At 37.4% G+C, this 12,098-nt stretch overlaps 1 long non-coding RNA gene across 2 annotated transcripts in view; it reads right to left on the bottom strand.

Moving 5' to 3' along the window:
• Positions 1–12,098, bottom strand: part of LOC148407583 (uncharacterized) — a 52,527-nt gene that overhangs the window by 13,164 nt on the left and 27,265 nt on the right. The window contains exon 1 of one of the 2 annotated variants that reach the window (XR_015863723.1): positions 10,680–10,778. The exons of the other annotated variant lie outside the window; for it this stretch is intronic. This is a non-coding gene — a long non-coding RNA (uncharacterized LOC148407583). Of the gene's footprint in view, positions 1–10,679; positions 10,779–12,098 lie in introns of those variants that run through there. 2 annotated transcript variants of the gene reach the window in all.

Genomic DNA, 12,098 nt, shown 5'->3' with positions numbered 1-12,098 from the left:
TGATAATGTGTACGTGTGTGCTATGGACTCCACAGGCACGCGCCGTAAACCTCACAAAGCACACCCTGCGTTGTTGTTGTCAACACACAGGCAGAGGAGGCAGAGACGAGAGAAGCAATGACGACGTTCACCAGACCGTTGGAACCCTCTTCCCTAAATTTCTTTTGGGAAGCTTCAAATAAATGTTAAATCGGCCATTGGGAATGAATTATGAATTGTTATAGGTGAAAAATATGGAATTATGGGAAAATATGAATAATTATGAACTCTAGGAATGATGGGAATGAGCCATAAGGCAGAATGAATGAGTTAAATGTTATGAATATGAAATAGGAAAGCTCAAAATGTGAAATGTTTAATCTCCCATTGGGAATGAATGGGAAGCCCTCCCATTGGAAATGAATTATGAATTATTGAAGGATGAAAAATATGGAATTATGGGAAAATATTGGAATGTATTAATTACTGGAATGATGGGAAGCCCTCCCATTGGAAATGAATTATGAATTATTGAAGGATGAAAAATATGGAATTATGGGAAAATATTGGAATGTATTAATTACTGGAATGATGGGAAGGTTCCCTAAAATGAGATGAATGAGTTAAATATTGAAAATATGAAATGAGAAAGCTGTAAATATGAAATGTAATATCATCCAATGTAAGTCAATGGGCCGAAACCCCATAGACTTAACATTGGGCCATTTTTGGGGTACAAAACAGGGAATTGTGGGAAAATTATGAATAGTTGGAATTACAAAAATGGAAACGCCCTTCGGGCGCATAATTGGAATTATATGAAATTGGAATGGTGTGAATCGGATAAACTGGGAATGAGTTGAAACTCGTCAAAAAACGGCAGAATAAGAATAACTAGAAAATGTGCAATTCCTGAAGAAATTGCGTGTGAAGGTGTAACCTTTGAAGGTAACAGTGCTGAACGCTAGAGTGATGTTGAAAGTTTGACTGCTTGAATCTGTGACATCATGCGAATGATACAGATTTGGAAATGTTTGAATCGGCCAAACTCTGTAGAAGATACAAGAAAACACTGAAAAATGAGGAATTGTGGGAAAATCTTGAATTCTGGGAAGAGGAAAATGGATACACGAATGGAATGGCGGCAATATTGGGAATCGATTAAAGTTGGAACAGTAGGAATCGGATTAAAAATGGCAAAGATATAAGGGAAAAACTAAAAGAGTGGAATTGTGGGAAATGTTTGAATTGTGGGTAAAAATGGATGAGCGGGTATTGGGGGAATTGTTTAAAGTAGGGACGGTCAAAATCAGATGAAGAATGGCAAAGATATAAGTGAAGAACTGAAAAAGTGGAATTATGGGTAAATTTTGAACTGTGGGTTAAAATGCATTGGCGGGCATTGGTGGAATTGATTAAAGTTGGAATGGTCGGAATTGGATAAAAAATGGCAAAGATATAAGGGAAAAACTGAAAAAGTGGAATTGTGGTTAATTTTTGAATTGTGGGTAAAAATGGATGGACGGACATTGTGGGAATCGATTAAAGTTGGAACTGTGGTAATCAGCAGGAATGGCAAATATACAAGGGAAAAACTGAAAAATGGAATTGTGGGTAATTTTTGAATTCTGGGAATTAGAAAATGGATACCACCATGGAATGGCAGGACTTGGGGAAATCAATTAAAGTCAGAAGAGTAGGAATCGGATGAAGAATGGCAAAGATATAAGGGAAAAACTGAAAAAGTGGAATTGTGGGTAATTTTTGAATTGTGGGTAAAAATGGATGGGCGGGCATTGGGTAAAATGATTAAAGTAGGAACGGTCAAAATCCGATGAAGAGTGGCAAAGATATAAGTGAAGAACTGAAAAAGTGGAATTGTGGGTAAAATTTGAATTCTGAGAAGAAGAAAATGGATACCACCATGGAATGGCGGGACTTGGGGGAATCGATTAAAGTTGGAACGGTAGGAATCGGATGAAGGATGGAAAAGATAGAAGGGAAAAACTGAATGAGATGTGTGATCAGATATCCAAGATGGCCAACCCCTGAGGGTTGATGGGAAATGGAGTACTGTGTCTCCCTAAACAGTAGTCCACGAAGGCCAAACACACACACAATGAAAGATCTCATTGAAAATGAATTGGTTCATTAAAGGTACAGTAAGTGGAATTGTGGGAAAATTGAGATTCCTGGTAAGAGGTAAATGAATACACCAATGCATTGGCGGGGATGAATGGAATTGATTAAAGTTGGAACGGTGGGGTTCGGATGAAGAATGGCGAAGAATGGCGAAGACAAAAGGTTACAATCATTAAGTTACAAGTCATTAAGTGAAAAAAACAACACTTTTTTGAATTTTGTAAAATATCACAAAATTTCAAAAAGGAAGAAAAAAGTACACTTAAAGTTCAAATTCTGAATTTTGGGGGATTATATTTAAAAGTTTGGATGTTCAACATTAGGAGAGTGTTGTTTTTATTGTTCTGAGTTAACCAAGATGGCCACCATCCTGGGTGGAAGTTGAGCTGAACCCTCATGAGATGTCTGATCAGATATCCAAGATGGCCGCCCCTGAGGGTTGATGGGAAATGGAGTCTCAGTATATGTAGTCAAGTGTCCAAGATGGCCACCTGACGACCCCATGGGAAATGGAGTACTTTGTCTACCTAAACAGTAGTCCATGCAGGCCAAACGCCCACACAATGAATGACCTCATTGAAAATGAATTGGTTCATTAAAGGTACAGTATGTGGAATTGTGGGAAAATTTAGAATTCTGGTAAGAGGTAAATGAATACACCAAAGAAATGGTGGGGATGAATGGAATCGATTAAAGTTGGAACAGTGGGAATCGGATGAAGAATGACGAAGACAGAAGGTTACAATGTTTTGGCAAGAACAGTTAACTGAGGAATTATGGGTAAAAAAATGGGAAAAACTTGAAATGTTTGGTGCGAGGGTGTTCTTGGAAATCTAACCCATAATGGGAAACACCTAAAGTTGCAACGATGAGTACAGGTCGGACGCAAATTGAGATATCACAAGAGGAAACATAAAAAATCAGAATTTTCGCAAGTTATAGGGGGCTATTACTTTTGCAAAACAGATGCATTGTGGGTAAATGACACCCTGAGGTCATAGGCAGGGTCAAGATGAAAGGTTAAACGCTGAATCGGCCTGAATCGGACAAACACCTGTAGTCATTAAAGCAAAAAAAACCAACATATTTTGAATTTTGTAAAATATAACAATATTTCAAAAAGGTAGAAAAAAGTACACTTACAAGTTTAAATTCTGAATTTTGGGAGGTTATATTTAATAGTTTGGATGTTCAACATTTGGAGAGAGTCGCTTTTATTGTTCTGAGTTAACCAATGTCAGGTAATGTGATGAGGGCAATGGCGACACATAGTGGTGAACGCAGGTAGTGCAGCGATGTGATGGAATAATGCGCCATGTTGATGTAACATTGAGCCAAATTGATGTAAAATTACCATGTAAATTATTGGCTTAAGATACCAGTCAGAATTGACCTCGACTGGAATAAAACAAATAAATGAATATAATATAAATATAAATATATTATAAATAAATATATCATAAACAGCAGACACCAAATCATCTCTGAAGACAACCAACATTAAAGAAGTCCATGAAGTCAACTCACAATGAAGACACATTGTGAGGCCATAAGATCAAAGCAAGCTTTTAGCAATAAGTCATGCTCAATATTACTCTGTAACTGACATTGGAAAAAGTGTCAATTGATCACAAATGTTAAGACCTATGTTCATGTTTATTCTGTAAATGTGCACATATGATATGTTATTGCCTTTTTTAGCCTGATTTGAAATATGCAATTTGTTATTACCATTTTAAACTGTATCTTTGATCAAGATATAGCTGAATCATATTGGAATGTTCGTGTGTTCAAGTGGAAAGTTACTAAACGGCCAGCACAGACACTGAGCTGCCAGGTCAGCATACCAAAAGAGGAACAAATGCCCATGTATGCTTATTTTTGGTGGAAAGGCTGCTGCCTGGCCTTGAGTTGATATTAGTCATGTCCGATCGTTCGATTAAAAGTGCTCAAAGTGTCACAGTGACACTTTCACTTCCTCCATTTAAGGCTAAGATCGTTCAAAGTCCTCCATTTAAGGCTAAGATCGTTCAAAGTATGTTCCATTACGCGTACATCGAGTCATGGGATTGGGGTCCTATAAAAAGGCCAACACCCAAAACTCGTAGCTTCCTTTTTTGCCTTTGCCTGCCAAAAGCGTGAGGACCCTCTCCAGGCTTCGGGTGTAAACCACCAAGTCGGAGTAGGACTCTGTCACTCTCAGAATTGGACACTTTTTAAATTCTTGCGACGTTGTTAGCCTTCGGAGGATTTCAAGCAGCAAACCGGTAAGGAAGTCATTCTAAATTCTAAATCCATCCGATAGCCCAACTAATAATGTCATTAATTCGCAATGTAGGAGAATTGAAACTGATCACTTTGATTCTCTTCCAAAATTGGTATTAGACTTTTTAGAAACTTTCCACTCCTTTCATTATGTTTTAAATTCTTTATTTCATTATACTTGTTTTTGTGCATGGTTTTTCATAGCCTTGGACGAAGTTTTATCTTAATCATTTATTAGCTGAAAGACAAAATGTATTGAATGTGTTTTTGTGTATTATGTATTAAGAGGGCATGGTAGGCCCAGCCATGTACTTTTTGATACTGTGAATTATTATTTGCTTTGCTTTCGCTAAATAAATACTTCAAAATTTCATTCTTTATTCTATCTCAGTCATTCTTATAAACCAAAATTAGAGATCCTCCTAGTCTTTTGTAAGTGAAGTAATGATATTGCCCTTGCATCGGCAGTGCCATTCTAGATTAAAGTTTAGTTACTCAGAGTTGGTTGAAGTTAAAACAAACGTACCCGAGTGGTCGTATAAGACTGCTAAACCCTATTCTGGTCTTAACAAGTGCAAATGATCTTTTAGAGTGAGGAGCAGCCAAATATATAATTTGCGTGTTTTTTTCTACCTTCTCGTCTCAACGGTTACTCGACGAGTCGGCGGATTAAAGTAAGATGGGTAGACGCTTAAAAACTTAAAGGCTGTGAGCACCAGAACGTATCCTCCTCGACACCGGCTTACGCAGATCTCCGTCGCCTGGCGATACAGCGTTAGAGCTGTGCTGGACTAACGGGACGTCTTAACCCTTTAAATGGAGAGTCGGTCAGGACTGTTAGTTGTCCTCAGATAGCTGACAGGACTGCGGTAAGAGCAGATCAGTCACCAAGATGGCCGCCATCCTGGGTGGAAGTTGAGCTGAGCGCTCATGAGATGTCTGATCAGATATCCAAGATGGCCGCCCCTGAGGGTTGATGGGAAAAGGAGTCTCAGTGTATGTGGGCAAGTGTCCAAGATGGCCGCTTGATGACCCCATGGGAAATGGAGTACTTTGTCTACCTAAACAGTAGTCCACGAAGACCAAACGCCCACACAATGAATGACCTAATTGAAAATGAATTGGTTCATTAAAGGTACAGTGTGTGGAACTGTGGGAAATCTTTGAATTCTGGTAAGAGGTAAATGAATACACCAATGAATTGGCGGGGATGAATGGAATCATATAAAGTTGGAACGGTGAGAATCGGATGAAGAATGGCAAAGACAGAAGGTTACAATGTTTTGGCAAGAACAGTTAACTGAGGAATTATGGGTAAAAAAATGGGAAAAACTTGAAATGTTTGGTGCGAGGGTGTTCTTGGAAATCTAACCCATAATGGGAAACACCTAAAGTTGGAACGATAAGTATAGGTCGGACGCAAATGGAGATATCACAAGAGGAAACATAAAAAAATATGATTTTTCGCGAGTTTTAGGGGGCTATTACTTATGCAAAACAAATGCATTGTGGGTAAATGACACTCTGAGGTCATAGGCAGGGTCAAGATGAACAGTTAAATGCTACATCGACCAGAATCGGACAAACACCTGTCGTCATTAAAGTGAAAAAAACAACTTATTTTTAACTTTATAAAATATCACAAAAAAGTACACTTAAAGTTCAAATTCTGAATTTTGGGAGGTTATATTTAATAGTTTGGATGTTCAACATTTGGAGAGAGTCGCTTTTATTGTTCTGAGTTAACCAAGATGGCCGCCATCCTGGGTGGAAGTTGGGCTGAGCGCTCATGAGATGTCTGATCAGATAGCCAAGATGGCCGCCCCTCAGGGCTGATGAGAAATGGAGTCTCAGTGTATGCTGGCAAGTATCCAAGATGGCCACCTGACAACCCCATGGGAAATGGAGTACTTTGTCTTCCTCAACAGTAGTCCACGAAGCCCAAACGGCAACACAATGAATGACCTCATTGAAAATGAATTGGTTCATTAAAGGTACAGTGTGTGGAATTGTGGGTAAATTTAGAATTCTGGTAAGAGGTAAATGAATACACTAATGAATTGGCAGAGATGAATGGAATCAAAGTTGGAACGGTGGGAATCGGAGCAGGAATGGCCGAGATAGAACGTTACAAAGTTTTGTTGAATAAAATGGGAATGAGGAATTATGGGTAATATTTTTAATATATTCATGAAATACTGGAATGTGTTATAATGTGTAATGATGACAATGTGAAATGCATTAGCTGAATGATTTGAATGTGGTATTGGCAAGCTTCAAATAAGAAATGTTAAATGGGCCATTGGGAATAAATTATGGATTGTAATAGGTGAAAAATATTAAATTATGGGAAAATATGAATAATTATGAACTCTAGGAATGATGGGAATGAGCCATAAGGCAGAATGAATGAGTTAAATGTTATGAATATGAAAAAGGAAAGCTCAAAATGTGAAATGTTCAATCTCCCATTGGAAATGAAATATGGATATTTAAAGATGGAAAAATATGGAATTATGGGAAAATATTGAAATGTATTAATTACTGGAATGACGGGAAGGATCCCTAAGACGAGATGTATGAGTTAAATATTGAAAATATTAAAAAGGAAAGCTGTAATAATGAAACGAAATATGACCCAATGTAAGTCAATGGAACTTTTTGGGGTGGAAAACCGGGAATTCTGGGAAAACTGTGAATATTTGGAATGTGAAAAATGGAAAGCCCTCATTCCCGAATAAGTGGAATAACATGAAAGAGGAACAGGGTAAATTAAATAAACTGGGAATGAGTTGAAACGTGCCGAAAAACAGGGCGGAATAATAATAATAACTAGAAAATGTGCAATTTCTGAAGAAATTGCGTGTGAAGGTGAAACCGTTGAAGGTTTGGGAGGTGAAAAGTGGAATGATGTGGAACGATTGAATGATGTGAATCTGTGAAGAAATATGAATAAAAAATTGAAAAACTAAAAAAAAGTTGAACTGTGGAATTTGAAGATGAATGAAAAACTGAAAAAAGTTAAACTGTAGAATGATGTGAATCTGTGAAAAATTATGAATCCTACGTAGTTGAAAAACTGAGAAACTGAAAAAAAAACGAATGTTTGAATCATAAAAAAGTGTGGATGATCCGAAGTAAAAGCAGAAGAGAAAATACAAAGTTTTTCAACTTTGTATTATTCACAATTCTTCACTGTTTCACATCAATCCACAATCCACCTCATTCAATTCGATTAGCTCATTATCAGGAGTTTAAAAATGATCCCTAATCAAACTTTTTCAGTTTTTTTACTGCTTGAAATATGAATAATACAAAGTTGAAAAACTGAAAAACCCCAAACCAGAAGCTGTACTAGGTGGAAGCAGAAGTGAGAGGTAATGAGACGTCTAAGAAAATATCCAAGATGGCCGCCTATGAGGGCAGATGGGAGTTGGAGTCTTCAGTGGTCTAAGATGGCCGCCCGATGGCATCATGGGAAATGGTGTACTTTATGTAACTAGACTATAGGTGTCAAACTCCAGTCCTCGAGGGCTTGTATCCTGCATGTTTTTGAATCACACCATTCACTTAACATTAGGCCATTTTTTACGGTAGAATAACTTGAATTGTAGCTGAAAGTTGAACTGTGGTATAATGTTAATGTGAAGAAATATGAAGAATACAAAGTTGAAAAATTGAAAAAAGTTGAACTGTGGAATGATGTGAATGTGTGAAAAAATATGAATAACACAAAGTTGAAAACTGAAAAAATAAACGAATGTTTGAATTATAAAAAAAAGTGTGGATGATCCGAAGTAAAAGCAGAAGAGAAAAAACAACTGTAAACGTGAAACGCGATTTGCCCGAACCCGGACACGGACATGTTGAAGATGACAACTTTACCACTGGGCCACGGGGGGGCGGTGTCAGACCACACTGTGAAAGCTTTATATAAAGAGAATGACGTATGTTTGAACGTGAATCTGTGAAGAATTACGAATAATACAAAGTTAAAAAAACTGAGAAAAGTTCAACTGTCGAATGAAAAGTAAGATGAAATGAAGTAAGAACAGTTTAAAAAAGCTAAATACTTTAAATATGAATAGTATAAAAAAACGTGAATTGTAGGAAAACGATGAATAGTTGAACCTTGAAAAATACAAAAGCACTTCACATGAATATGTGGAATATGAAGTTTGAACGGCATGTATTGGATGAACTGGGAAGGAGTTGAAACCAAAAGAAAACACGGAATTAACTGAAAAAAAACACTGAATGTGTGAAAAGACATAGCGGGGATCGAACGCACGAACTTGAAGTGATAAGACGTCAACGGAACGTCTGAGCCACAGTGACACGGGAAATGACAAAACCGTGAACGCTTTAAAAGGAAGTAGGAAGTACGCTCCAATCACGTAACATTAGGCCGTTTTTACGGTACAAAAACTTAAATTGTAGGAAAACGATGAAAAGTTGAAACTTGAAAAATAGACCCGCACTAACTAAAAAAGACTCACACAACTAAAAAATGACGCAGCCTGGGATTGAACCCACGAACATGAAGTGCGAATGCCGTACACAAACCCCATGAGCCACCGAGACATTGGAAATATCGAAAACGTTAAGGTTTAAAAATAAAGCACGAAGACCAGCCCATTCACTTAACATTAGGCCATTTTTACGGTACAAAAACTTAAATTGTAGGAAAACGATGAAAAGTTGAAACTTGAAAAATAGACCCGCACTAAACATGAATATGTAGAATGATATGAAGTTTGAACGGCATGAATTGAATGAACTGGGAATGAGTTGAAACGTACCTAAAAAACGGTCGGAATAAAAAAAATAATAATAACTAGAAAATGTGCAATTTCTGAAGAAATTGCGTGTGAAGGTGAAACCGTTGAAGGTTTGGGAGTTGAAAAGTGGAATGATGTGGAACGATTGAATGGTGTGAATCTGTGAAGAAATATGAGTACAAGTTGAAAAACTGAAAAAAAGTTGAACTGTGGAATTTGAAGATGAATGAAAAACTGAAAAAAAGTTGAACTGTAGAATGATTTGAGTCTGTGAAAAATTATGAATCCTACATAGTTAACAAACTGAGAAAAGTTGAACTGGAATAATGTGAATCTGTGACATTAGGCCTAATGTTAAGTGAATGATGTGATTCAAAAACATGCAGGATATCAGCCCTCGAGGACTGGAGTTTTAAACTCCTGTTAATGAGCTTATCATTTGAATGAGGTGGATTGAATGAGGTGGATTGTGGATTGATGTGAAACAGTGAAGAAATGTGAATAATACAGAGTTGAAAAACTGAAAAAAACTAAAACGTATGAATCAAGCTGAGTTAACCAAGCCAGATGCTGTACTAGGTGGAAGCACTAGTGAGAGGTAATGAGACGTCTAATAAAATGTCCAAGATGGCCGCCCATGAGGGCAGATTGGAGTTGGAGTCTTCAGTGGTCTAAGATGGCCGCCCGATGGCAACATGGGAAATGGATTACTTTGTGTAACTAAACTATAGGTGTCAAACTCCAGTCCTCGAGGGCTTGTATCCTGCATGTTTTTGAATCACACCTGTAATGGAGGTGTCGGAGTAGCGTCCAAACTTGTGACCTCCTTGAAAGGACTGTACTTGACTGATTCAGAGGATCCTCAATCTTATCAGGTTGTCCGGCAGAACATAAAGACGATGCACACTCTCATGCCACTCTTTATTTGTATATAATGTTCTATTTATTTATCTGGGTTGGTGTGTGTGTGTTTCTGTGTTTGTGTGTTCTGTGTGTGTTCTATGTTTGATTGTGGGTGTGTGGTCTCTGCAAAGGAGAGCAGAGAACATTCACTAAACATTGATAACTAACATAACTAACATTGTACAATATGTTACATCATATGCTCATATGACTCTATATTAGCTTAGAATAACATAAACAACACAGGCAAACATACCGTACAATGATAGGAAGAATGAATTCAACCCAATCGTTCCAAAATGTGCGTTAGGTAGGAAAGGGTTAATGGAGCCGAATAGATTTGAGTGGGCGGTGACGTCACTCCCTTACGGCGTAAGGATCACATTGGCACACACGGCAAACATGCGAAAAAATACGCACATTTTGTGGATGAAACTTTAACGTGAATACTAAAAGTGAAGTATGAAAAGTACGGTATATTTGCCTTTAGCAATTATACCAAACTTAGGTGCAATAACAACTTAAGACATTAATGGACAAAGTGAAGCAGTGCAAACGTAAACATGTATCCAAAACCACGAACGGACAACATATTCAAACTGTACTTACATTCTCATGGACGCACGGAATAATAATGAAAGGAATGAGATAATCCACAGAATGATTGAAAGCAGAAAAAATGACTGTCCGTTACAACGATACCTGCCGACTACCGGTGAAAGAGCAAAACAACCTATGATAGTGTAAACAGAGTCCTGATTGGTAGTGGAGGAATGAAACACAACTTGTGATTAGTTGCTAGGCGGTTGCTAGGAAGATCACATGACCACAGGAGAAACATGTCCAGACGTAAATAGTAATAACAGAACGATTCAAACACGAAATCGTTAAGTATAATCAGAAACTTCTTAACAACACCATTCACTTAACATTAGACAATTTTTACGGTACAAAAACTTGAATTGTAGCTGAAAGTTGAACTGTAAACGTGAAACGCGATTTGCCCGAACCGGGACACGGACATGTTGAAGATGACAACTCTACCACTGGGCCACTGGGGGGCAGTGTAAGACCACATTGTGAAAGCTTGAAATATAGGGAATGAAGTATTTTTGAACGTGAATCTATGAAGAACTACGAATAATACAAAGTTTAAAAACTGAAAAAAGTTCAACTGTGGAATGAAAAGATGAAATGAAAGTAAGAACAGTTTGAAAAGGCTAAATTCTTTAAATATGAATAGTATAAAAAACGTAAATTGTAGGAAAACGATGAATAGTTGAACCTTGAAAAATAAAAAAAGCACTTCACGTGAATATGTGGAATGATATGAAGTTCGAACGGCATGAATTGGATGAACTGGGAAGGAATTGAAACCAAAAAAAAATACTGAATTAACTGAAAAAACAACACTGAATGTGTGAAAAGGCACAGCGGGGATCGAACGCACGAACATGTAGTAGATATACGTCAACAGAACGTCTGAGCCACGGGAAATGACGAAACCGTGAACGCTTTAAAAGGAAGTAGGAAGTACGCTCCAATCACGTAACATTAGGCCGTTTTTACGGTACAAAAACTTAAATTGTAGGAAAACGATGAAAAGTTGAAACTTGAAAAATAGACCCGCACTAACTAAAAAAGACTCACACAACTAAAAAATGACGCAGCCTGGGATTGAACCCACGAACATGAAGTGCGAATGCCGTACACAAATCCCATGAGCCACCGAGACATAGGAAATAACGAAAACGTTAAGGTTTAAAAATAAAGCACGAAGACCAGCCCATTCACTTAACATTAGGCCATTTTTACGGTACAAAAACTTAAATTGTAGGAAAACGATGAAAAGTTGAAACTTGAAAAATAGACCCGCACTAAACATGAATATGTAGAATGATATGAAGTTTGAACGGCATGAATTGGATGAACTGGGAATGAGTTGAAACGTACCTAAAAAACGGTCGGAATAAAAAAAATAAAAATAATAACTAGAAATAGTGCAATTTCTGAAGAAATTGCGTGTGA

This window comes from Hippichthys cyanospilos, chromosome 19 (assembly GCF_059441005.1).
Source record: "Hippichthys cyanospilos isolate Australia breed blue-spotted pipefish chromosome 19, RoL_Hcya_1.0, whole genome shotgun sequence".
Taxonomy (NCBI): domain Eukaryota; kingdom Metazoa; phylum Chordata; class Actinopteri; order Syngnathiformes; family Syngnathidae; genus Hippichthys; species Hippichthys cyanospilos.
The sequence above is the reverse complement of the archived record's forward strand: the minus strand, read 5'-3'. Positions and strand labels throughout refer to the sequence as shown.